Source organism: Pongo abelii, chromosome 13 (assembly GCF_028885655.2).
Source record: "Pongo abelii isolate AG06213 chromosome 13, NHGRI_mPonAbe1-v2.0_pri, whole genome shotgun sequence".
Taxonomy (NCBI): Eukaryota; Metazoa; Chordata; class Mammalia; order Primates; family Hominidae; genus Pongo; species Pongo abelii.
Window position 1 is genome coordinate 2374893 of NC_071998.2, and position 27717 is coordinate 2402609.

The following is a 27717-nucleotide window of genomic DNA, read 5'->3' on the forward strand; positions in this document are numbered from 1 at the left end:
ACACTGAAGCCTGAAGCTGCTCTGCCTTAGGATTTTTCCTGAGTTTTACTTTCTTGTCATGATGAGTTGCTAGTTCATGTTTTCCCTTGTTTCTTTTCGAAAGGCATTACTGATGAGATTATGGCTTTCTCACAAAGAATACCACTTTGGTGAAACTATATTGAAATCAGGAGTACCTTATGTTTCCGATACTTATCAAGCACAATATTTGAACACGGCGTGGTAGGTGAAAGTGTAGGAAGCAGAATTTGGCAATCCCCATATTTTTTCAATTTCGACGGTTTCAGGTTTTTGGTTTCAGCCAAACTGAAGAATGTCCTTATGAGCTGTCAATTCACAGGCCGTTACAGACAATTTTTGAAACTACATCACGGTGTAATTTAAGGAGTACGATTCTAAAGAAATTTGAACAATCTGGTGGTATTGCTAACACCAAACAAGGTTGTTCAGCTCTTTCATCTTTAAAAACAAACAAACAAAAACATGATGTGGAATTCTCTCATTTTACCAAATAGCCGTACGCTCCCTTGAATATGTGACTATGAAACCCAAGTAATTGGAAGAAGAAAAATAAAGGAAACACCTCATCAGTCTCATTAATAGTTTTGTTGAGAAGAGTTTATTTTTCAAAAACTGCTAGCTATGTCTTGATATTTTTAGACACGGCTAAAGCTGAAATTGCATGAATCCTCTCTCTAACATTCATGCTACTAAAGAAACTTTTCCCAAGATTTGACTGCATTCATTTCATAAAAGCCCTGTCCTCTTCTCCCCTATATATCTATATTAGCACTCTGCCTTCTACCCTCTTCCATAGGAAACACAAATCCGTCAATTGATCACTTAAGCCTTTCCAGTTTGGGTACAACATTTTCTGTAGTTGTACTCTTCAGATTTGTCCTTTATACTTCTAAAGACTAGACCCTAGATAATACATGCTTGGGAATAGTGGAGCTAGCTTGCTTAAACTTTATTTAGGCGTATGCTAATTACTTGTGGGGGGCAAAGGCAGGCAGTGAGGATGTTAAGCTTATCCCAAAATAGTCAATTTTGGAAAAGACACAAGTACAGGCCGGGCGTGGTGGCTCAGACCTGTAATCCCAGCACCTTGGGAGGCCGAGGCGGCCGGTCACGAGGTCAGGAGATCGACACCATCCTGGCTAACACGGTGGAACCCCGTCTCTGCTAAACATACACAAATTAGCCGGGCATGGTGGCAGGCGCTTGTAGTCCCAGCTACTCGGGAGGCTGAGGCAGGAGAAGAGCACGAACCCGGGAGGCGGAGCTGGCAGTGAGCCGAGATTGCGCCACTGCACTCCGGCCTGGGCGGCAGAGTGGGATTCTGCCTCAAAAAAGAAAGAAAAAAAAATCATCATATATATGAATGTGTGTGTGTGTGTGTGTGTGTGTCTGTGTGTGTGTGTGTACTCAGGTACACTCACTTTACTTCTGAGTTATCTCGTCACCACTTAACCAGCACCAATCAGAGACCACATTTTTCTAGGCAGTCTCCAAATGTACATTACAAATAGTAACGTACTTTAAGGATAGTAATGAAGCTCCGGGAAAAATTGCTTGTCTCCACCTCAGCAGACCAACCTGCCTGAGCCAGCTTCTCTTTTCCTCTACTCTTCAGAAAGTGCTAGACCTGCAACATCTGACAGAATACAGCTTCCATGACTCCTCAGTGCCATGGAAAAGGAACGAGCTGAGAGCAATCTAAAGACTGGGAGATATTAAGTCTCTTGGATCTTAGTTCTTTTGGTTGCTCGAGCACTTTAATTCCCGAGAGAGCCCTCCCATCTCCATCAGTTCTTCCAGGAACCTGTACCCTCCTTGTGTCTCTAAGATACGCTGGTCTGACTTGTTACATGCCTTTACAAGAAAGTTGGTAAAAATAAAAGGAAAGCTGAACAACGTCACAATATGGAGGTATGAAACAGAATTTCCCCATACTTGGTAAAGTTTAGAAACTTGTGTAATACCCGAAGGCAGATTCTATGTACAATAAGTCCTAGTTTAAGAACAAGAGCTGAGGGTATGAGGAAATAAAACTATATTTTCCGGGAGTATCTCTGGCTTCAGGAAGAAAGAGCACATGTTACTCTCCATTCAATATTAGGGCTGAACTATGGGGTCTTTTCGATCCTTTTTGCTTACGCTCTGCGATTCAGGGGGCACATGGCAAAGGTAAACAGACTGAAACAGCACCGTGGATAGATGTGAGCTGTGCTGGGAAGATTCACGGTGATTCCCTAATAAATCTCAGGTCATTCTTCTGTAACAAAAAATTCCTCTTTTCCATCATCAAGGTAAAGCCGAGTATGTACAAGTAGAGTATGCGATAACTTTGTCACTCGTGACGAACCTAGTCGGTCCGATAATTTAACAAATTCTCCAATGTCTCTGCACTCAGGTTGGATATTCTGAGTGGGTCATCGGTAGAATGAATGAAATCAAGAATACTCTAAAGCAATGTTTGGAAGTCAATTTCAGTGTCTCCGGAAGCACTGGGAAAATCACCATGTGTAACGAACGTGAAGTATCCACAGGCTCTCTCTGTGTCTTTGAAACTGCCCATGTGTTCATTAGAAACGGCGGCTTGAGGAAAGGTGGTTTTGGAATTGGTTTCCCTCTAGTCTTACGTGATGCATCTCTACTATATTGCATTATAATAAAGCAAAGGGTCACTTGCTGACATAAAGCACAGGAGGCAGGAATGGAAGAGTCAACTTAGAGAAAAAAAGTGCTTTTCGGTTTTATTTTCATTTCTGCAGTTTGGAAAACAGTTTAACAGTTTAACAGATTTTGTGGCGGCTCACAAAAATACATATGAGCGTTGAAAATGTACAGAAGAACAACAATTGGGAGACATTTCCGGAAGCTTCAGTTTCTGAAACCCAGACATGAGCCTACAAGCTAAGACACGGCTACACCAGGCTTCAGCGTGAAACCATACAACTCCTGGGAAGGGCTTCCCTCTCTGAACGCAGCTACCTGTCCACAGGATGCTCTAGGCCCAGGCACCTTTATTCTTCCAACTAGAGAGACATAGAAAGATGCCTCCATATCCCATGAAGATGCCCAAGCATTTGGCCAAGGCTCCTATGAAACAGTCTGCTGTCCTCATCCAGGTAAGGGCAACTTCACATTTTCAGACACTAAGGTCGTGGGTAAATCCAGGGTGGACTGAGAGGCGGAAGCTCCAGCAAACACAGTCCTGTGGCTGGAAGATGAATGCAGTACTTATTCCTGCACCAACAGACCCTTGCCTCTGGCCTTGGGCCTAGAGCATGATTTTTTGGTAGTTGCTGTTGGGGAAGAGGCCCTTGGGCTTTAACCTGCGGACAGCCTCCCTTAAATGCTTGGGCTGCAGCGGGGGCGTTTCTCCCCACATCTCACACACGTCCAGGGCCTCTTCCACCACCTCTCCAAGAAAGACCTTGGCGATTCCAGCCATGGCAATGGCGGCGTTCTCAGACACCGAACTGCCGGTGATAGACTTCATCAGACCTGCAATGCGTGCTTTTGGGAAAGCTGACCGGCGACACACTTCGTAGCGGGCCAGCTGCTCCTCAGACATGGCAGACAGCAGGGCTGTCATCCTCTGAGCCTCTTCTGCATCCACGGTGGGCTTCCTCTCCTTCTTTCCTTTGGTATGTCTTTTCCGTCTTTTGGCGGCAGGAGGAGCTGAGGCTGAGGCCTCCTTGTCCCCTTCTGTGAGGTCCATGACATCCTCACTCCTGAGCTCACCTCCCTGATCCCTGGGTTCTTCCAAGTTCCCACCTAGGTCCTCAGGGATTCCATCCTTCTTGCTGCCCTTCAGACCTCGGGGCATGGCGAACATCTCAGCAGACACACCTGTTTGCCTGCCCGTCTCCACGGGTGAGATTCAAGTCTGCCCCGTGACAGCAGCTGTAGAGGCAGAAGTTCTGGCTGGGGTGGTTTGATTACGGATCTGCAGCGAGAACCTTTCGAAGATTTTAGCTGCCGTGTTTCTGCTGAGCCACTTTAGCCATAACTGGACACAGCTCCCTGCCTCCCCTTCCCACACACAAACACACACGCTGAATTTTCTCACTTCCACAATGTGAAGAAACTTGTGGATGGAGAGTATATTAGTTTTACATCAATGCAGAATAAATTCTCACAAATTTTGGACACTTAAAACAAACCCCAGCTCAGAGGTCAGAAGTTCTACCAGTCCAAGTGACTGCCACCTGCTCAGAGCCACACGAGGGACCTCCGGGATGGGTCTGGCTGTGTGGTCGCTGCCTTCACCTGAGAAGGGTCTGGCTTCGATCTGACTCGAGGTGGTGGCAGAATTCAATGCCTTCGGGTTGTGAGCCCCAGGCCCACTTGTCTGTTCTGCCTGCTGCCGTGAGGACGCTCTCGGCTCCTGCAAGTGTTGCCCAGGTCTGGGCTGTGAGGCTCCCTGGGTCTGCACGGCCAGTGCCGGGGAATCTCCCACAAGGCAATATCATCTCAGGGAGCTCCAGTCCTCCCTTATAAAGAGCTCGGATGATTGAACTAGACCCAGCCCTTAGCAGCTATTGGCTCAGGATATCCCTAAGGAAATCAGGGATTTGGGCGGGCTCATCAATTCACGCTTCCGCCCACCCCCAAGGGAGGGGCAGACACAGGGCGAGCCTCCGAGGGGCGGGAAATGCAGGGGGTATTTCAGAATTCAGTTTTAATCACAGAATCGCAAAGTTCACGTTTCACAACCATAAAGAAACTATTTACGCTAAAAATGAGACTTTTTAAGAAGTTGCACTTAGAAAACTTCAATGTCTGAGAAAAAAATATCCCTAACGCACAGGGAAACAGGTGGCTTATCCAATACTCTGGAAATAAAATGGGCTGGGTGAGGGGAATATGAAAATATTATTTCAATTTCATCTCATTTTATTTATTTATTTATGTACTTATTGATTTATTTTTGAGACAGAGTCTCCCTCTGTCCCCCAGGCTGGATTACAGTGTCCTGAGCTCAGCTCACTGCAGCCTCCGCATCCTGCGCTCAAGGCATTCTCCTGCCTCAGCCTCCAGAGTAGCTGGGACTAAATGAGCACGCCACCACGCCAGGCAAATTTTTGTCTTTTTTATAAAGTGTAGAGGAGGTTTCACCATTTGGGCCAGGGTGGTCTTCAACTGCCAACTTCAGATGATCTGCCCCAACTTGCCTTCCAAAGTGAAGGGACTATAGGCGTGAGCCACTGAGCCCAGACTATGATAGTTTCACACTGAAGCCTGAAGCTGCTCTGCCTTAGGATTTTTCCTGAGTTTTACTTTCTTGTCATGATGAGTTGCTAGTTCATATTTTCCGTTGGATCTTTTCGAAAGGTATTACTGATGACATTATGGCTTTCTCACAAAGAATACCACTTTGGTGAAACTATACTGAAATCAGGAGTACCTTATGTTTCCGATACTTATCAAGCACAATATTTGAACACGGCGTGGTAGGTGAAAGTGTAGGAAGCAGAATTTGGCAAACCCCATTTTTTTTCAATTTCGACGGTTTCAGGTTTTTGGTTTCAGCCAAACTGAAGAATGTCCTAATGAGCTGTCAATTCACAGGCCATTACAGACAATTTTTGAAACTACATCACACTGTAATTTAAGGAGTACGATTCTAAAGAAATTTGAACAATCTGGTGGTATTGCTAACACCAAACAAGGTTGTTCAGCTCTTTCATCTTTAAAAACAAACAAACAAAAACATGATGTGGAATTCTCTCATTTTACCAAACAGCCGTACGCTCCCTTGAATATGTGACTATGAAACCCAAGTAATTGGAAGAAAAAAAATAAAGGAAACACCTCATCAGTCTCATTAATAGTTTTGTTGAGAATAGTTTATTTTTCAAAAACTGCTGGCTATGTCTTGATATTTTTAGACACGGCTAAAGTTGAAATTGCATGAATCCTCTCTCTAACATTCATGCTACTTAAGAATCTTTTCCCAAGATTTGACTGCATTCATTTCATAAAAGCCCTGTCCTCTTCTCCCCTATATATCTATATTAGCACTCTGCCTTCTACCCTCTTCCATAGGAAACACAAATCCGTCAATTGATCACTTAAGCCTTTCCAGTATGGGTACAACATTTTCTGTAGTTGTACTCCTGAGATTTGTCCTTTATACTTCTAAAGACTAGAACCTAGATAATACATGCTTGCGAATAGTGGAGCTAGCTTGCTTAAACTTTATTTAGGCGTATGCTAATTACTTGTGGCGGGCAAAGGCAGGCAGTGAGGATGTTAAGCTTATCCCAAAATAGTCAATTTTGGAAAAGACACAAGTACAGGCCGGGCGCGGTGGCTCAGACCTGAAATCCCAGCACCTTGGGAGGTCTTCTCGCAGAAGGCCAGAGCGAGACCCCGGGGAAAAGATGCATCCCTGGCGTGATGGCCTGACGATGGCTTCCTGTGTCCCGCAACATTGGGAGTCTGCAGTGTGGCCGGTTTGGAAACTGGCAAGGAGAGCGAAGAGACAACATGCTGGTCTTCCACCCTTCCCTGGATGCCCGTGGGTGCCCGCAGATCTCCGGAAGCAAACAGTCAACATGCTCAGCCTTTCCGGTGCCGGAGAGACGTGAGCAACATGCCCCCTTGCAGAGGGCACAGCAGCGTGGAATCCCAAATCACGCTTCAGTTATCCTGAGGGTGGCTCCTCTGTGGTCGGGGCTGTCGGCCTGGCGCTCCGTTCCGAGGCTCAGCCTGGGGATGTGCGGTCTGTGAACCACGCGGTTGAAAACCCGAAGGCAACACGGGTCCCGGTCTTTTGTCTCTGAGGAAGCCGCCCGTTCCTTGGGCCACGGAATCGGGGCCAATGGGTGCCCCGCCGGCCCGACGCGGCGGCCGTGGGCCTAGCCCTCAGCCCGCGCCGGGCGCTTACCCTTTTCCCGGAGCGCGGGGGTCCCGTTGCTCCCGGAGGCCAAAGACCGTTTATTCTCTCTGCCTTCCTCCCTCTGTCCCTGGCTCCCTCCCGCCCGCCCTCTGTCCCTGCGTCGCTCTGTCTATCCCTCCGTTCCTAACTGCCTCCCTCTCTCTCCCTCCCTCCCTCCCTCCCTCCCTCCCTCCCTCCCTCCCTCCCAACTTCCCTCCGCCCATCCTTCGGCCCCTCTGGGTCTCCCGTTCGTCTCTCCATCTCTGCCCGCCTTCCCTCCCGCCTGGAACGGTCGGCATCGCCGGCGTGCGCGGGGCCTGGGGTCTGCGTTCAGCCGCCAGGCGCTCCACGGTGGCAGCTGGGAGGCTGCAGGGACACGGGCGGGCGGGCGGGCGGCCGGGCGACGGTGGAGCGGAGGCGCAGAGGAGGCGAGCCGCCGCCGGAGGGATGGCGGGCCCGGACGCTGCGCGGGCCCGGTGTTTCGCGGGAAGGGGGTCTCCACCCAGCCCAGGGGAAGACTCATTTTCCGGGGGTAGGGATTGGGGGGTGGGGGTGGCGAGGGGTCGGTCAGGCCGTGGCGGAAAGGCATGAGAGCTCTGCCCGGGCTGCTCCCAGAGCCTAGGCGGCTGCCCGCGAACCCGCGCGTGCGCAGCAGACGGCCCACCTGCTGGTACCTGGGCCGGCGCTGGGATCCCCGGGATGCCCAGGAAAGAATGGCATCTCTCCGCTCTGTGGAGTGTCTCACCGGGCCTAGACCTGGAAGGCAGGAATCGCAGGCGGGTCGGCCCGGAGGGAAGACACGCCCATCCACGCCGACCCAGGTGTTCCCCGCGAAAGAGAGGCCACCGGCCACCGCCCTGCACCGACCCCGTCCCAGCCCCGCCCCAGCCCCGCGTCCTTTTAAAGCTCCTCCAGCAGAGCCCGGTATTCTTCCTCGCTGAGGGGTGGTTCCAGCGAGGCGGCCTCTTCCGTGGCCTCCAGCTCCCCAGGGGCCTCCGTTTCTAGGAAAGGCTGCGCCCGCTGCAGAAACTCCGGGCTCGCCAGGAGCTCATCCAGCAGGCGTAGGGGAGTGCAGACGAGCGCTCCGGCTCCCGGAGGAGCCGCGCCTGGGGGGGCGCCCGGATGGCTTGCACCTGCCACTGCCGCGCGGAGGCCTCCGGGGGCGCGGGCTGGGGAGGTGGGGCTTCCCCGGCTTGGGGTTCCCACGCAGCCCCGGCGACCTGGGGACCCTGGCCCCAGCCCCAACACGGACTCCCCTGGGACGCGAGGGGAGGGAAATGCAGGGGGTATTTCAGAATTCAGTCTTCCTCACAGAATCGCAAAGTTCACGTTTCACAACCATAAAGAAACTATTTACGCTAAAAATGAGACTTTTTATGAAGTTGCACTTAGAAAACTTCAATGTCTGAGAAAAAAATATCTCTAACGCACAGGGAAACTGGTGGTTTATCCAATACTCTGAAAATAAAATGGGCTGGGTGAGGGGAATATGAAAATATTATTTCAATTTCATCTCATTTTATTTATTTATGTACTTATTGATTTATTTTTGAGACAGAGTGTCCCTCTGTCCCTCAGGCTGGATTACAGTGTCCTGAGCTCAGCTCACTGCAGCCTCCGCATCCTGGGCTCAAGGCATTCTCCTGCCTCAGCCTCCAGAGTAGCTGGGACTAAATGAGCACGCCACCACGCCAGGCAAATTTTTGCCTTTTTTTTTTAAAGTGTAGAGGAGGTTTCACCATTTGGGCCAGGGTGGTCTTCAACTGCCGACTTCAGGTGATCTGCCCCAACTTGCCTTCCCAAAGTGAAGGGACTATAGGCATGAGCCACTGCGCCCAGACTATGATAGTTTCACACTGAAGCCTGAAGCTGCTCTGCCTTAGGATTTTTCCTGAGTTTTACTTTCTTGTCATGATGAGTTGCTAGTTCATGTTTTCCCTTGTTTCTTTTCGAAAGGCATTACTGATGAGATTATGGCTTTCTCACAAAGAATACCACTTTGGTGAAACCATATTGAAATCAGGAGTACCTTATGTTTCCGATACTTATCAAGCACAATATTTGAACACGGCGTGGTAGGTGAAAGTGTAGGAAGCAGAATTTGGCAATCCCCATATTTTTTCAATTTCGACGGTTTCAGGTTTTTGGTTTCAGCCAAACTGAAGAATGTCCTTATGAGCTGTCAATTCACAGGCCGTTACAGACAATTTTTGAAACTACATCACGGTGTAATTTAAGGAGTACGATTCTAAAGAAATTTGAACAATCTGGTGGTATTGCTAACACCAAACAAGGTTGTTCAGCTCTTTCATCTTTAAAAACAAACAAACAAAAACATGATGTGGAATTCTCTCATTTTACCAAATAGCCGTACGCTCCCTTGAATATGTGACTATGAAACCCAAGTAATTGGAAGAAGAAAAATAAAGGAAACACCTCATCAGTCTCATTAATAGTTTTGTTGAGAAGAGTTTATTTTTCAAAAACTGCTAGCTATGTCTTGATATTTTTAGACACGGCTAAAGCTGAAATTGCATGAATCCTCTCTCTAACATTCATGCTACTAAAGAAACTTTTCCCAAGATTTGACTGCATTCATTTCATAAAAGCCCTGTCCTCTTCTCCCCTATATATCTATATTAGCACTCTGCCTTCTACCCTCTTCCATAGGAAACACAAATCCGTCAATTGATCACTTAAGCCTTTCCAGTTTGGGTACAACATTTTCTGTAGTTGTACTCTTCAGATTTGTCCTTTATACTTCTAAAGACTAGACCCTAGATAATACATGCTTGGGAATAGTGGAGCTAGCTTGCTTAAACTTTATTTAGGCGTATGCTAATTACTTGTGGGGGGCAAAGGCAGGCAGTGAGGATGTTAAGCTTATCCCAAAATAGTCAATTTTGGAAAAGACACAAGTACAGGCCGGGCGTGGTGGCTCAGACCTGTAATCCCAGCACCTTGGGAGGCCGAGGCGGCCGGTCACGAGGTCAGGAGATCGACACCATCCTGGCTAACACGGTGGAACCCCGTCTCTGCTAAACATACACAAATTAGCCGGGCATGGTGGCAGGCGCTTGTAGTCCCAGCTACTCGGGAGGCTGAGGCAGGAGAAGAGCACGAACCCGGGAGGCGGAGCTGGCAGTGAGCCGAGATTGCGCCACTGCACTCCGGCCTGGGCGGCAGAGTGGGATTCTGCCTCAAAAAAGAAAGAAAAAAAAATCATCATATATATGAATGTGTGTGTGTGTGTGTGTGTGTGTCTGTGTGTGTGTGTGTACTCAGGTACACTCACTTTACTTCTGAGTTATCTCGTCACCACTTAACCAGCACCAATCAGAGACCACATTTTTCTAGGCAGTCTCCAAATGTACATTACAAATAGTAACGTACTTTAAGGATAGTAATGAAGCTCCGGGAAAAATTGCTTGTCTCCACCTCAGCAGACCAACCTGCCTGAGCCAGCTTCTCTTTTCCTCTACTCTTCAGAAAGTGCTAGACCTGCAACATCTGACAGAATACAGCTTCCATGACTCCTCAGTGCCATGGAAAAGGAACGAGCTGAGAGCAATCTAAAGACTGGGAGATATTAAGTCTCTTGGATCTTAGTTCTTTTGGTTGCTCGAGCACTTTAATTCCCGAGAGAGCCCTCCCATCTCCATCAGTTCTTCCAGGAACCTGTACCCTCCTTGTGTCTCTAAGATACGCTGGTCTGACTTGTTACATGCCTTTACAAGAAAGTTGGTAAAAATAAAAGGAAAGCTGAACAACGTCACAATATGGAGGTATGAAACAGAATTTCCCCATACTTGGTAAAGTTTAGAAACTTGTGTAATACCCGAAGGCAGATTCTATGTACAATAAGTCCTAGTTTAAGAACAAGAGCTGAGGGTATGAGGAAATAAAACTATATTTTCCGGGAGTATCTCTGGCTTCAGGAAGAAAGAGCACATGTTACTCTCCATTCAATATTAGGGCTGAACTATGGGGTCTTTTCGATCCTTTTTGCTTACGCTCTGCGATTCAGGGGGCACATGGCAAAGGTAAACAGACTGAAACAGCACCGTGGATAGATGTGAGCTGTGCTGGGAAGATTCACGGTGATTCCCTAATAAATCTCAGGTCATTCTTCTGTAACAAAAAATTCCTCTTTTCCATCATCAAGGTAAAGCCGAGTATGTACAAGTAGAGTATGCGATAACTTTGTCACTCGTGACGAACCTAGTCGGTCCGATAATTTAACAAATTCTCCAATGTCTCTGCACTCAGGTTGGATATTCTGAGTGGGTCATCGGTAGAATGAATGAAATCAAGAATACTCTAAAGCAATGTTTGGAAGTCAATTTCAGTGTCTCCGGAAGCACTGGGAAAATCACCATGTGTAACGAACGTGAAGTATCCACAGGCTCTCTCTGTGTCTTTGAAACTGCCCATGTGTTCATTAGAAACGGCGGCTTGAGGAAAGGTGGTTTTGGAATTGGTTTCCCTCTAGTCTTACGTGATGCATCTCTACTATATTGCATTATAATAAAGCAAAGGGTCACTTGCTGACATAAAGCACAGGAGGCAGGAATGGAAGAGTCAACTTAGAGAAAAAAAGTGCTTTTCGGTTTTATTTTCATTTCTGCAGTTTGGAAAACAGTTTAACAGTTTAACAGATTTTGTGGCGGCTCACAAAAATACATATGAGCGTTGAAAATGTACAGAAGAACAACAATTGGGAGACATTTCCGGAAGCTTCAGTTTCTGAAACCCAGACATGAGCCTACAAGCTAAGACACGGCTACACCAGGCTTCAGCGTGAAACCATACAACTCCTGGGAAGGGCTTCCCTCTCTGAACGCAGCTACCTGTCCACAGGATGCTCTAGGCCCAGGCACCTTTATTCTTCCAACTAGAGAGACATAGAAAGATGCCTCCATATCCCATGAAGATGCCCAAGCATTTGGCCAAGGCTCCTATGAAACAGTCTGCTGTCCTCATCCAGGTAAGGGCAACTTCACATTTTCAGACACTAAGGTCGTGGGTAAATCCAGGGTGGACTGAGAGGCGGAAGCTCCAGCAAACACAGTCCTGTGGCTGGAAGATGAATGCAGTACTTATTCCTGCACCAACAGACCCTTGCCTCTGGCCTTGGGCCTAGAGCATGATTTTTTGGTAGTTGCTGTTGGGGAAGAGGCCCTTGGGCTTTAACCTGCGGACAGCCTCCCTTAAATGCTTGGGCTGCAGCGGGGGCGTTTCTCCCCACATCTCACACACGTCCAGGGCCTCTTCCACCACCTCTCCAAGAAAGACCTTGGCGATTCCAGCCATGGCAATGGCGGCGTTCTCAGACACCGAACTGCCGGTGATAGACTTCATCAGACCTGCAATGCGTGCTTTTGGGAAAGCTGACCGGCGACACACTTCGTAGCGGGCCAGCTGCTCCTCAGACATGGCAGACAGCAGGGCTGTCATCCTCTGAGCCTCTTCTGCATCCACGGTGGGCTTCCTCTCCTTCTTTCCTTTGGTATGTCTTTTCCGTCTTTTGGCGGCAGGAGGAGCTGAGGCTGAGGCCTCCTTGTCCCCTTCTGTGAGGTCCATGACATCCTCACTCCTGAGCTCACCTCCCTGATCCCTGGGTTCTTCCAAGTTCCCACCTAGGTCCTCAGGGATTCCATCCTTCTTGCTGCCCTTCAGACCTCGGGGCATGGCGAACATCTCAGCAGACACACCTGTTTGCCTGCCCGTCTCCACGGGTGAGATTCAAGTCTGCCCCGTGACAGCAGCTGTAGAGGCAGAAGTTCTGGCTGGGGTGGTTTGATTACGGATCTGCAGCGAGAACCTTTCGAAGATTTTAGCTGCCGTGTTTCTGCTGAGCCACTTTAGCCATAACTGGACACAGCTCCCTGCCTCCCCTTCCCACACACAAACACACACGCTGAATTTTCTCACTTCCACAATGTGAAGAAACTTGTGGATGGAGAGTATATTAGTTTTACATCAATGCAGAATAAATTCTCACAAATTTTGGACACTTAAAACAAACCCCAGCTCAGAGGTCAGAAGTTCTACCAGTCCAAGTGACTGCCACCTGCTCAGAGCCACACGAGGGACCTCCGGGATGGGTCTGGCTGTGTGGTCGCTGCCTTCACCTGAGAAGGGTCTGGCTTCGATCTGACTCGAGGTGGTGGCAGAATTCAATGCCTTCGGGTTGTGAGCCCCAGGCCCACTTGTCTGTTCTGCCTGCTGCCGTGAGGACGCTCTCGGCTCCTGCAAGTGTTGCCCAGGTCTGGGCTGTGAGGCTCCCTGGGTCTGCACGGCCAGTGCCGGGGAATCTCCCACAAGGCAATATCATCTCAGGGAGCTCCAGTCCTCCCTTATAAAGAGCTCGGATGATTGAACTAGACCCAGCCCTTAGCAGCTATTGGCTCAGGATATCCCTAAGGAAATCAGGGATTTGGGCGGGCTCATCAATTCACGCTTCCGCCCACCCCCAAGGGAGGGGCAGACACAGGGCGAGCCTCCGAGGGGCGGGAAATGCAGGGGGTATTTCAGAATTCAGTTTTAATCACAGAATCGCAAAGTTCACGTTTCACAACCATAAAGAAACTATTTACGCTAAAAATGAGACTTTTTAAGAAGTTGCACTTAGAAAACTTCAATGTCTGAGAAAAAAATATCCCTAACGCACAGGGAAACAGGTGGCTTATCCAATACTCTGGAAATAAAATGGGCTGGGTGAGGGGAATATGAAAATATTATTTCAATTTCATCTCATTTTATTTATTTATTTATGTACTTATTGATTTATTTTTGAGACAGAGTCTCCCTCTGTCCCCCAGGCTGGATTACAGTGTCCTGAGCTCAGCTCACTGCAGCCTCCGCATCCTGCGCTCAAGGCATTCTCCTGCCTCAGCCTCCAGAGTAGCTGGGACTAAATGAGCACGCCACCACGCCAGGCAAATTTTTGTCTTTTTTATAAAGTGTAGAGGAGGTTTCACCATTTGGGCCAGGGTGGTCTTCAACTGCCAACTTCAGATGATCTGCCCCAACTTGCCTTCCAAAGTGAAGGGACTATAGGCGTGAGCCACTGAGCCCAGACTATGATAGTTTCACACTGAAGCCTGAAGCTGCTCTGCCTTAGGATTTTTCCTGAGTTTTACTTTCTTGTCATGATGAGTTGCTAGTTCATATTTTCCGTTGGATCTTTTCGAAAGGTATTACTGATGACATTATGGCTTTCTCACAAAGAATACCACTTTGGTGAAACTATACTGAAATCAGGAGTACCTTATGTTTCCGATACTTATCAAGCACAATATTTGAACACGGCGTGGTAGGTGAAAGTGTAGGAAGCAGAATTTGGCAAACCCCATTTTTTTTCAATTTCGACGGTTTCAGGTTTTTGGTTTCAGCCAAACTGAAGAATGTCCTAATGAGCTGTCAATTCACAGGCCATTACAGACAATTTTTGAAACTACATCACACTGTAATTTAAGGAGTACGATTCTAAAGAAATTTGAACAATCTGGTGGTATTGCTAACACCAAACAAGGTTGTTCAGCTCTTTCATCTTTAAAAACAAACAAACAAAAACATGATGTGGAATTCTCTCATTTTACCAAACAGCCGTACGCTCCCTTGAATATGTGACTATGAAACCCAAGTAATTGGAAGAAAAAAAATAAAGGAAACACCTCATCAGTCTCATTAATAGTTTTGTTGAGAATAGTTTATTTTTCAAAAACTGCTGGCTATGTCTTGATATTTTTAGACACGGCTAAAGTTGAAATTGCATGAATCCTCTCTCTAACATTCATGCTACTTAAGAATCTTTTCCCAAGATTTGACTGCATTCATTTCATAAAAGCCCTGTCCTCTTCTCCCCTATATATCTATATTAGCACTCTGCCTTCTACCCTCTTCCATAGGAAACACAAATCCGTCAATTGATCACTTAAGCCTTTCCAGTATGGGTACAACATTTTCTGTAGTTGTACTCCTGAGATTTGTCCTTTATACTTCTAAAGACTAGAACCTAGATAATACATGCTTGCGAATAGTGGAGCTAGCTTGCTTAAACTTTATTTAGGCGTATGCTAATTACTTGTGGCGGGCAAAGGCAGGCAGTGAGGATGTTAAGCTTATCCCAAAATAGTCAATTTTGGAAAAGACACAAGTACAGGCCGGGCGCGGTGGCTCAGACCTGAAATCCCAGCACCTTGGGAGGTCTTCTCGCAGAAGGCCAGAGCGAGACCCCGGGGAAAAGATGCATCCCTGGCGTGATGGCCTGACGATGGCTTCCTGTGTCCCGCAACATTGGGAGTCTGCAGTGTGGCCGGTTTGGAAACTGGCAAGGAGAGCGAAGAGACAACATGCTGGTCTTCCACCCTTCCCTGGATGCCCGTGGGTGCCCGCAGATCTCCGGAAGCAAACAGTCAACATGCTCAGCCTTTCCGGTGCCGGAGAGACGTGAGCAACATGCCCCCTTGCAGAGGGCACAGCAGCGTGGAATCCCAAATCACGCTTCAGTTATCCTGAGGGTGGCTCCTCTGTGGTCGGGGCTGTCGGCCTGGCGCTCCGTTCCGAGGCTCAGCCTGGGGATGTGCGGTCTGTGAACCACGCGGTTGAAAACCCGAAGGCAACACGGGTCCCGGTCTTTTGTCTCTGAGGAAGCCGCCCGTTCCTTGGGCCACGGAATCGGGGCCAATGGGTGCCCCGCCGGCCCGACGCGGCGGCCGTGGGCCTAGCCCTCAGCCCGCGCCGGGCGCTTACCCTTTTCCCGGAGCGCGGGGGTCCCGTTGCTCCCGGAGGCCAAAGACCGTTTATTCTCTCTGCCTTCCTCCCTCTGTCCCTGGCTCCCTCCCGCCCGCCCTCTGTCCCTGCGTCGCTCTGTCTATCCCTCCGTTCCTAACTGCCTCCCTCTCTCTCCCTCCCTCCCTCCCTCCCTCCCTCCCTCCCTCCCTCCCAACTTCCCTCCGCCCATCCTTCGGCCCCTCTGGGTCTCCCGTTCGTCTCTCCATCTCTGCCCGCCTTCCCTCCCGCCTGGAACGGTCGGCATCGCCGGCGTGCGCGGGGCCTGGGGTCTGCGTTCAGCCGCCAGGCGCTCCACGGTGGCAGCTGGGAGGCTGCAGGGACACGGGCGGGCGGGCGGGCGGCCGGGCGACGGTGGAGCGGAGGCGCAGAGGAGGCGAGCCGCCGCCGGAGGGATGGCGGGCCCGGACGCTGCGCGGGCCCGGTGTTTCGCGGGAAGGGGGTCTCCACCCAGCCCAGGGGAAGACTCATTTTCCGGGGGTAGGGATTGGGGGGTGGGGGTGGCGAGGGGTCGGTCAGGCCGTGGCGGAAAGGCATGAGAGCTCTGCCCGGGCTGCTCCCAGAGCCTAGGCGGCTGCCCGCGAACCCGCGCGTGCGCAGCAGACGGCCCACCTGCTGGTACCTGGGCCGGCGCTGGGATCCCCGGGATGCCCAGGAAAGAATGGCATCTCTCCGCTCTGTGGAGTGTCTCACCGGGCCTAGACCTGGAAGGCAGGAATCGCAGGCGGGTCGGCCCGGAGGGAAGACACGCCCATCCACGCCGACCCAGGTGTTCCCCGCGAAAGAGAGGCCACCGGCCACCGCCCTGCACCGACCCCGTCCCAGCCCCGCCCCAGCCCCGCGTCCTTTTAAAGCTCCTCCAGCAGAGCCCGGTATTCTTCCTCGCTGAGGGGTGGTTCCAGCGAGGCGGCCTCTTCCGTGGCCTCCAGCTCCCCAGGGGCCTCCGTTTCTAGGAAAGGCTGCGCCCGCTGCAGAAACTCCGGGCTCGCCAGGAGCTCATCCAGCAGGCGTAGGGGAGTGCAGACGAGCGCTCCGGCTCCCGGAGGAGCCGCGCCTGGGGGGGCGCCCGGATGGCTTGCACCTGCCACTGCCGCGCGGAGGCCTCCGGGGGCGCGGGCTGGGGAGGTGGGGCTTCCCCGGCTTGGGGTTCCCACGCAGCCCCGGCGACCTGGGGACCCTGGCCCCAGCCCCAACACGGACTCCCCTGGGACGCGAGGGGAGGGAAATGCAGGGGGTATTTCAGAATTCAGTCTTCCTCACAGAATCGCAAAGTTCACGTTTCACAACCATAAAGAAACTATTTACGCTAAAAATGAGACTTTTTATGAAGTTGCACTTAGAAAACTTCAATGTCTGAGAAAAAAATATCTCTAACGCACAGGGAAACTGGTGGTTTATCCAATACTCTGAAAATAAAATGGGCTGGGTGAGGGGAATATGAAAATATTATTTCAATTTCATCTCATTTTATTTATTTATGTACTTATTGATTTATTTTTGAGACAGAGTGTCCCTCTGTCCCTCAGGCTGGATTACAGTGTCCTGAGCTCAGCTCACTGCAGCCTCCGCATCCTGGGCTCAAGGCATTCTCCTGCCTCAGCCTCCAGAGTAGCTGGGACTAAATGAGCACGCCACCACGCCAGGCAAATTTTTGCCTTTTTTTTTTAAAGTGTAGAGGAGGTTTCACCATTTGGGCCAGGGTGGTCTTCAACTGCCGACTTCAGGTGATCTGCCCCAACTTGCCTTCCCAAAGTGAAGGGACTATAGGCATGAGCCACTGCGCCCAGACTATGATAGTTTCACACTGAAGCCTGAAGCTGCTCTGCCTTAGGATTTTTCCTGAGTTTTACTTTCTTGTCATGATGAGTTGCTAGTTCATGTTTTCCCTTGTTTCTTTTCGAAAGGCATTACTGATGAGATTATGGCTTTCTCACAAAGAATACCACTTTGGTGAAACCATATTGAAATCAGGAGTACCTTATGTTTCCGATACTTATCAAGCACAATATTTGAACACGGCGTGGTAGGTGAAAGTGTAGGAAGCAGAATTTGGCAATCCCCATATTTTTTCAATTTCGACGGTTTCAGGTTTTTGGTTTCAGCCAAACTGAAGAATGTCCTTATGAGCTGTCAATTCACAAGCCGTTACAGACAATTTTTGAAACTACATCACGGTGTAATTTAAGGAGTACGATTCTAAAGAAATTTGAACAATCTGGTGGTATTGCTAACACCAAACAAGGTTGTTCAGCTCTTTCATCTTTAAAAACAAACAAACAAAAACATGATGTGGAATTCTCTCATTTTACCAAATAGCCGTACGCTCCCTTGAATATGTGACTATGAAACCCAAGTAATTGGAAGAAGAAAAATAAAGGAAACACCTCATCAGTCTCATTAATAGTTTTGTTGAGAAGAGTTTATTTTTCAAAAACTGCTAGCTATGTCTTGATATTTTTAGACACGGCTAAAGCTGAAATTGCATGAATCCTCTCTCTAACATTCATGCTACTAAAGAAACTTTTCCCAAGATTTGACTGCATTCATTTCATAAAAGCCCTGTCCTCTTCTCCCCTATATATCTATATTAGCACTCTGCCTTCTACCCTCTTCCATAGGAAACAAAAATCCGTCAATTGATCACTTAAGCCTTTCCAGTTTGGGTACAACATTTTCTGTAGTTGTACTCTTCAGATTTGTCCTTTATACTTCTAAAGACTAGACCCTAGATAATACATGCTTGGGAATAGTGGAGCTAGCTTGCTTAAACTTTATTTAGGCGTATGCTAATTACTTGTGGGGGGCAAAGGCAGGCAGTGAGGATGTTAAGCTTATCCCAAAATAGTCAATTTTGGAAAAGACACAAGTACAGGCCGGGCGTGGTGGCTCAGACCTGTAATCCCAGCACCTTGGGAGGCCGAGGCGGCCGGTCACGAGGTCAGGAGATCGACACCATCCTGGCTAACACGGTGAAACCCCGTCTCTGCTAAACATACACAAATTAGCCGGGCGTGGTGGCAGGCGCTTGTAGTCCCAGCTACTCTGGAGGCTGAGGCAGGAGAAGAGCACGAACCCGGGAGGCGGAGCTGGCAGTGAGCCGAGATTGCGCCACTGCACTCCGGCCTGGGCGGCAGAGTGGGATTCTGCCTCAAAAAAGAAAGAAAAAAAAATCATCATATATATGAATGTGTGTGTGTGTGTGTGTGTGTGTCTGTGTGTGTGTGTGTACTCAGGTACACTCACTTTACTTCTGAGTTATCTCGTCACCACTTAACCAGCACCAATCAGAGACCACATTTTTCTAGGCAGTCTCCAAATGTACATTACAAATAGTAACGTACTTTAAGGATAGTAATGAAGCTCCGGGAAAAATTGCTTGTCTCCACCTCAGCAGACCAACCTGCCTGAGCCAGCTTCTCTTTTCCTCTACTCTTCAGAAAGTGCTAGACCTGCAACATCTGACAGAATACAGCTTCCATGACTCCTCAGTGCCATGGAAAAGGAACGAGCTGAGAGCAATCTAAAGACTGGGAGATATTAAGTCTCTTGGATCTTAGTTCTTTTGGTTGCTCGAGCACTTTAATTCCCGAGAGAGCCCTCCCATCTCCATCAGTTCTTCCAGGAACCTGTACCCTCCTTGTGTCTCTAAGATACGCTGGTCTGACTTGTTACATGCCTTTACAAGAAAGTTGGTAAAAATAAAAGGAAAGCTGAACAACGTCACAATATGGAGGTATGAAACAGAATTTCCCCATACTTGGTAAAGTTTAGAAACTTGTGTAATACCCGAAGGCAGATTCTATGTACAATAAGTCCTAGTTTAAGAACAAGAGCTGAGGGTATGAGGAAATAAAACTATATTTTCCGGGAGTATCTCTGGCTTCAGGAAGAAAGAGCACATGTTACTCTCCATTCAATATTAGGGCTGAACTATGGGGTCTTTTCGATCCTTTTTCCTTACGCTCTGCGATTCAGGGGGCACATGGCAAAGGTAAACAGTCTGAAACAGCACCGTGGATAGATGTGAGCTGTGCTGGGAAGATTCACGGTGATTCCCTAATAAATCTCAGGTCATTCTTCTGTAACAAAAAATTCCTCTTTTCCATCATCAAGGTAAAGCCGAGTATGTACAAGTAGAGTATGCGATAACTTTGTCACTCGTGACGAACCTAGTCGGTCCGATAATTTAACAAATTCTCCAATGTCTCTGCACTCAGGTTGGATATTCTGAGTGGGTCATCGGTAGAATGAATGAAATCAAGAATACTCTAAAGCAATGTTTGGAAGTCAATTTCAGTGTCTCCGGAAGCACTGGGAAAATCACCATGTGTAACGAACGTGAAGTATCCACAGGCTCTCTCTGTGTCTTTGAAACTGCCCATGTGTTCATTAGAAACGGCGGCTTGAGGAAAGGTGGTTTTGGAATTGGTTTCCCTCTAGTCTTACGTGATGCATCTCTACTATATTGCATTATAATAAAGCAAAGGGTCACTTGCTGACATAAAGCACAGGAGGCAGGAATGGAAGAGTCAACTTAGAGAAAAAAAGTGCTTTTCGGTTTTATTTTCATTTCTGCAGTTTGGAAAACAGTTTAACAGTTTAACAGATTTTGTGGCGGCTCACAAAAATACATATGAGCGTTGAAAATGTACAGAAGAACAACAATTGGGAGACATTTCCGGAAGCTTCAGTTTCTGAAACCCAGACATGAGCCTACAAGCTAAGACACGGCTACACCAGGCTTCAGCGTGAAACCATACAACTCCTGGGAAGGGCTTCCCTCTCTGAACGCAGCTACCTGTCCACAGGATGCTCTAGGCCCAGGCACCTTTATTCTTCCAACTAGAGAGACATAGAAAGATGCCTCCATATCCCATGAAGATGCCCAAGCATTTGGCCAAGGCTCCTATGAAACAGTCTGCTGTCCTCATCCAGGTAAGGGCAACTTCACATTTTCAGACACTAAGGTCGTGGGTAAATCCAGGGTGGACTGAGAGGCGGAAGCTCCAGCAAACACAGTCCTGTGGCTGGAAGATGAATGCAGTACTTATTCCTGCACCAACAGACCCTTGCCTCTGGCCTTGGGCCTAGAGCATGATTTTTTGGTAGTTGCTGTTGGGGAAGAGGCCCTTGGGCTTTAACCTGCGGACAGCCTCCCTTAAATGCTTGGGCTGCAGCGGGGGCGTTTCTCCCCACATCTCACACACGTCCAGGGCCTCTTCCACCACCTCTCCAAGAAAGACCTTGGCGATTCCAGCCATGGCAATGGCGGCGTTCTCAGACACCGAACTGCCGGTGATAGACTTCATCAGACCTGCAATGCGTGCTTTTGGGAAAGCTGACCGGCGACACACTTCGTAGCGGGCCAGCTGCTCCTCAGACATGGCAGACAGCAGGGCTGTCATCCTCTGAGCCTCCTCTGCATCCACGGTGGGCTTCCTCTCCTTCTTTCCTTTGGTATGTCTTTTCCGTCTTTTGGCGGCAGGAGGAGCTGAGGCTGAGGCCTCCTTGTCCCCTTCTGTGAGGTCCATGACATCCTCACTCCTGAGCTCACCTCCCTGATCCCTGGGTTCTTCCAATTTCCCACCTAGGTCCTCAGGGATTCCATCCTTCTTGCTGCCCTTCAGACCTCGGGGCATGGCGAACATCTCAGCAGACACACCTGTTTGCCTGCCCGTCTCCACGGGTGAGATTCAAGTCTGCCCCGTGACAGCAGCTGTAGAGGCAGAAGTTCTGGCTGGGGTGGTTTGATTACGGATCTGCAGCGAGAACCTTTCGAAGATTTTAGCTGCCGTGTTTCTGCTGAGCCACTTTAGCCATAACTGGACACAGCTCCCTGCCTCCCCTTCCCACACACAAACACACACGCTGAATTTTCTCACTTCCACAATGTGAAGAAACTTGTGGATGGAGAGTATATTAGTTTTACATCAATGCAGAATAAATTCTCACAAATTTTGGACACTTAAAACAAACCCCAACTCAGAGGTCAGAAGTTCTACCAGTCCAAGTGACTGCCACCTGCTCAGAGCCACACGAGGGACCTCCGGGATGGGTCTGGCTGTGTGGTCGCTGCCTTCACCTGAGAAGGGTCTGGCTTCGATCTGACTCGAGGTGGTGGCAGAATTCAATGCCTTCGGGTTGTGAGCCCCAGGCCCACTTGTCTGTTCTGCCTGCTGCCGTGAGGACGCTCTCGGCTCCTGCAAGTGTTGCCCAGGTCTGGGCTGTGAGGCTCCCTGGGTCTGCACGGCCAGTGCCGGGGAATCTCCCACAGGGCAATGTCATCTCAGGGAGCTCCAGTCCTCCCTTATAAAGAGCTCGGATGATTGAACTAGACCCAGCCCTTAGCAGCTATTGGCTCAGGATATCCCTAAGGAAATCAGGGATTTGGGCGGGCTCATCAATTCACGCTTCCGCCCACCCCCAAGGGAGGGGCAGACACAGGGCGAGCCTCCGAGGGGCGGGAAATGCAGGGGGTATTTCAGAATTCAGTCTTAATCACAGAATCGCAAAGTTCACGTTTCACAACCATAAAGAAACTATTTACGCTAAAAATGAGACTTTTTAAGAAGTTGCACTTAGAAAACTTCAATGTCTGAGAAAAAAATATCCCTAACGCACAGGGAAACAGGTGGCTTATCCAATACTCTGGAAATAAAATGGGCTGGGTGAGGGGAATATGAAAATATTATTTCAATTTCATCTCATTTTATTTATTTATTTATGTACTTATTGATTTATTTTTGAGACAGAGTCTCCCTCTGTCCCCCAGGCTGGATTACAGTGTCCTGAGCTCAGCTCACTGCAGCCTCCGCATCCTGCGCTCAAGGCATTCTCCTGCCTCAGCCTCCAGAGTAGCTGGGACTAAATGAGCACGCCACCACGCCAGGCAAATTTTTGTCTTTTTTATAAAGTGTAGAGGAGGTTTCACCATTTGGGCCAGGGTGGTCTTCAACTGCCAACTTCAGATGATCTGCCCCAACTTGCCTTCCAAAGTGAAGGGACTATAGGCGTGAGCCACTGAGCCCAGACTATGATAGTTTCACACTGAGGCCTGAAGCTGCTCTGCCTTAGGATTTTTCCTGAGTTTTACTTTCTTGTCATGATGAGTTGCTAGTTCATATTTTCCGTTGGATCTTTTCGAAAGGTATTACTGATGAGATTATGGCTTTCTCACAAAGAATACCACTTTGGTGAAACTATACTGAAATCAGGAGTACCTTATGTTTCCGATACTTATCAAGCACAATATTTGAACACGGCGTGGTAGGTGAAAGTGTAGGAAGCAGAATTTGGCAAACCCCATTTTTTTTCAATTTCGACGGTTTCAGGTTTTTGGTTTCAGCCAAACTGAAGAATGTCCTAATGAGCTGTCAATTCACAGGCCATTACAGACAATTTTTGAAACTACATCACACTGTAATTTAAGGAGTACGATTCTAAAGAAATTTGAACAATCTGGTGGTATTGCTAACACCAAACAAGGTTGTTCAGCTCTTTCATCTTTAAAAACAAACAAACAAAAACATGATGTGGAATTCTCTCATTTTACCAAACAGCCGTACGCTCCCTTGAATATGTGACTATGAAACCCAAGTAATTGGAAGAAAAAAAATAAAGGAAACACCTCATCAGTCTCATTAATAGTTTTGTTGAGAATAGTTTATTTTTCAAAAACTGCTGGCTATGTCTTGATAGTTTTAGACACGGCTAAAGTTGAAATTGCATGAATCCTCTCTCTAACATTCATGCTACTTAAGAATCTTTTCCCAAGATTTGACTGCATTCATTTCATAAAAGCCCTGTCCTCTTCTCCCCTATATATCTATATTAGCACTCTGCCTTCTACCCTCTTCCATAGGAAACACAAATCCGTCAATTGATCACTTAAGCCTTTCCAGTATGGGTACAACATTTTCTGTAGTTGTACTCCTGAGATTTGTCCTTTATACTTCTAAAGACTAGAACCTAGATAATACATGCTTGCGAATAGTGGAGCTAGCTTGCTTAAACTTTATTTAGGCGTATGCTAATTACTTGTGGCGGGCAAAGGCAGGCAGTGAGGATGTTAAGCTTATCCCAAAATAGTCAATTTTGGAAAAGACACAAGTACAGGCCGGGCGCGGTGGCTCAGACCTGAAATCCCAGCACCTTGGGAGGTCTTCTCGCAGAAGGCCAGAGCGAGACCCCGGGGAAAAGATGCATCCCTGGCGTGATGGCCTGACGATGGCTTCCTGTGTCCCGCAACATGGGGAGTCTGCAGTGTGGCCGGTTTGGAAACTGGCAAGGAGAGCGAAGAGACAACATGCTGGTCTTCCACCCTTCCCTGGATGCCCGTGGATGCCCGCAGATCTCCGGAAGCAAACAGTCAACATGCTCAGCCTTTCCGGTGCCGGAGAGACGTGAGCAACATGCCCCCTTGCAGAGGGCACAGCAGCGTGGAATCCCAAATCACGCTTCAGTTATCCTGAGGGTGGCTCCTCTGTGGTCGGGGCTGTCGGCCTGGCGCTCCGTTCCGAGGCTCAGCCTGGGGATGTGCGGTCTGTGAACCACGCGGTTGAAAACCCGAAGGCAACACGGGTCCCGGTCTTTTGTCTCTGAGGAAGCCGCCCGTTCCTTGGGCCACGGAATCGGGGCCAATGGGTGCCCCGCCGGCCCGACGCGGCGGCCGTGGGCCTAGCCCTCAGCCCGCGCCGGGCGCTTACCCTTTTCCCGGAGCGCGGGGGTCCCGTTGCTCCCGGAGGCCAAAGACCATTTATTCTCTCTGCCTTCCTCCCTCTGTCCCTGGCTCCCTCCCGCCCGCCCTCTGTCCCTGCGTCGCTCTGTCTATCCCTCCGTTCCTAACTGCCTCCCTCTCTCTCCCTCCCTCCCTCCCTCCCTCCCTCCCTCCCTCCCTCCCTCCCTCCCAACTTCCCTCCGCCCATCCTTCGGCCCCTCTGGGTCTCCCGTTCGTCTCTCCATCTCTGCCCGCCTTCCCTCCCGCCTGGAACGGTCGGCATCGCCGGCGTGCGCGGGGCCTGGGGTCTGCGTTCAGCCGCCAGGCGCTCCACGGTGGCAGCTGGGAGGCTGCAGGGACACGGGCGGGCGGGCGGGCGGCCGGGCGACGGTGGAGCGGAGGCGCAGAGGAGGCGAGCCGCCGCCGGAGGGATGGCGGGCCCGGACGCTGCGCGGGCCCGGTGTTTCGCGGGAAGGGGGTCTCCACCCAGCCCAGGGGAAGACTCATTTTCCGGGGGTAGGGATTGGGGGGTGGGGGTGGCGAGGGGTCGGTCAGGCCGTGGCGGAAAGGCATGAGAGCTCTGCCCGGGCTGCTCCCAGAGCCTAGGCGGCTGCCCGCGAACCCGCGCGTGCGCAGCAGACGGCCCACCTGCTGGTACCTGGGCCGGCGCTGGGATCCCCGGGATGCCCAGGAAAGAATGGCATCTCTCCGCTCTGTGGAGTGTCTCACCGGGCCTAGACCTGGAAGGCAGGAATCGCAGGCGGGTCGGCCCGGAGGGAAGACACGCCCATCCACGCCGACCCAGGTGTTCCCCGCGAAAGAGAGGCCACCGGCCACCGCCCTGCACCGACCCCGTCCCAGCCCCGCGTCCTTTTAAAGCTCCTCCAGCAGAGCCCGGTATTCTTCCTCGCTGAGGGGTGGTTCCAGCGAGGCGGCCTCTTCCGTGGCCTCCAGCTCCCCAGGGGCCTCCGTTTCTAGGAAAGGCTGCGCCCGCTGCAGAAACTCCGGGCTCGCCAGGAGCTCATCCAGCAGGCGTAGGGGAGTGCAGACGAGCGCTCCGGCTCCCGGAGGAGCCGCGCCTGGGGGGGCGCCCGGATGGCTTGCACCTGCCACTGCCGCGCGGAGGCCTCCGGGGGCGCGGGCTGGGGAGGTGGGGCTTCCCCGGCTTGGGGTTCCCACGCAGCCCCGGCGACCTGGGGACCCTGGCCCCAGCCCCAACACGGACTCCCCTGGGACGCGAGGGGAGGGAAATGCAGGAGGTATTTCAGAATTCAGTCTTCCTCACAGAATCGCAAAGTTCACGTTTCACAACCATAAAGAAACTACGCTAAAAATGAGACTTTTTATGAAGTTGCACTTAGAAAACTTCAATGTCTGAGAAAAAAATATCTCTAACGCACAGGGAAACTGGTGGTTTATCCAATACTCTGAAAATAAAATGGGCTGGGTGAGGGGAATATGAAAATATTATTTCAATTTCATCTCATTTTATTTATTTATGTACTTATTGATTTATTTTTGAGACAGAGTGTCCCTCTGTCCCTCAGGCTGGATTACAGTGTCCTGAGCTCAGCTCACTGCAGCCTCCGCATCCTGGGCTCAAGGCATTCTCCTGCCTCAGCCTCCAGAGTAGCTGGGACTAAATGAGCACGCCACCACGCCAGGCAAATTTTTGTCTTTTTTTTTTAAAGTGTAGAGGAGGTTTCACCATTTGGGCCAGGGTGGTCTTCAACTGCCGACTTCAGGTGATCTGCCCCAACTTGCCTTCCCAAAGTGAAGGGACTATAGGCATGAGCCACTGCGCCCAGACTATGATAGTTTCACACTGAAGCCTGAAGCTGCTCTGCCTTAGGATTTTTCCTGAGTTTTACTTTCTTGTCATGATGAGTTGCTAGTTCATGTTTTCCCTTGTTTCTTTTCGAAAGGCATTACTGATGAGATTATGGCTTTCTCACAAAGAATACCACTTTGGTGAAACTATATTGAAATCAGGAGTACCTTATGTTTCCGATACTTATCAAGCACAATATTTGAACACGGCGTGGTAGGTGAAAGTGTAGGAAGCAGAATTTGGCAATCCCCATATTTTTTCAATTTCGACGGTTTCAGGTTTTTGGTTTCAGCCAAACTGAAGAATGTCCTTATGAGCTGTCAATTCACAGGCCGTTACAGACAATTTTTGAAACTACATCACGGTGTAATTTAAGGAGTACGATTCTAAAGAAATTTGAACAATCTGGTGGTATTGCTAACACCAAACAAGGTTGTTCAGCTCTTTCATCTTTAAAAACAAACAAACAAAAACATGATGTGGAATTCTCTCATTTTACCAAATAGCCGTACGCTCCCTTGAATATGTGACTATGAAACCCAAGTAATTGGAAGAAGAAAAATAAAGGAAACACCTCATCAGTCTCATTAATAGTTTTGTTGAGAAGAGTTTATTTTTCAAAAACTGCTAGCTATGTCTTGATATTTTTAGACACGGCTAAAGCTGAAATTGCATGAATCCTCTCTCTAACATTCATGCTACTAAAGAAACTTTTCCCAAGATTTGACTGCATTCATTTCATAAAAGCCCTGTCCTCTTCTCCCCTATATATCTATATTAGCACTCTGCCTTCTACCCTCTTCCATAGGAAACACAAATCCGTCAATTGATCACTTAAGCCTTTCCAGTTTGGGTACAACATTTTCTGTAGTTGTACTCTTCAGATTTGTCCTTTATACTTCTAAAGACTAGACCCTAGATAATACATGCTTGGGAATAGTGGAGCTAGCTTGCTTAAACTTTATTTAGGCGTATGCTAATTACTTGTGGGGGGCAAAGGCAGGCAGTGAGGATGTTAAGCTTATCCCAAAATAGTCAATTTTGGAAAAGACACAAGTACAGGCCGGGCGTGGTGGCTCAGACCTGTAATCCCAGCACCTTGGGAGGCCGAGGCGGCCGGTCACGAGGTCAGGAGATCGACACCATCCTGGCTAACACGGTGAAACCCCGTCTCTGCTAAACATACACAAATTAGCCGGGCGTGGTGGCAGGCGCTTGTAGTCCCAGCTACTCGGGAGGCTGAGGCAGGAGAAGAGCACGAACCCGGGAGGCGGAGCTGGCAGTGAGCCGAGATTGCGCCACTGCACTCCGGCCTGGGCGGCAGAGTGGGATTCTGCCTCAAAAAAGAAAGAAAAAAAAATCATCATATATATGAATGTGTGTGTGTGTGTGTGTGTGTGTCTGTGTGTGTGTGTGTACTCAGGTACACTCACTTTACTTCTGAGTTATCTCGTCACCACTTAACCAGCACCAATCAGA